We start from the raw sequence: 230 nt of genomic DNA, 5'->3' as shown, positions 1-230 counted from the left end.
GAGGTCGAGATGGCCATCGCATCCGCCATGCTCCAGACCGAGCAACAGCGCGTGGCGCGAGCCATCTCAAAGCTCGGTGGTCGAGCGCGATAATGGGCACTGACGTGCGGCAAAGCTGCGTTTCCCTCTTAGGCGGAGCTAAAATTGAAGCTCTCACGAGTTTTTTCACCGCCTAATCAGGTACATCGCGTGCGATCGCGTTTCCTTGCCGCCCGACAGCACAACAAGAA

The sequence above is a fragment of the Plasmopara halstedii genome (genome assembly GCF_900000015.1).
Source record: "Plasmopara halstedii genome assembly, contig: Scaffold_430, whole genome shotgun sequence".
NCBI classification, from domain to species: Eukaryota; Oomycota; class Peronosporomycetes; order Peronosporales; family Peronosporaceae; genus Plasmopara; species Plasmopara halstedii.
The sequence above is the reverse complement of the archived record's forward strand: the minus strand, read 5'-3'. Positions refer to the sequence as shown.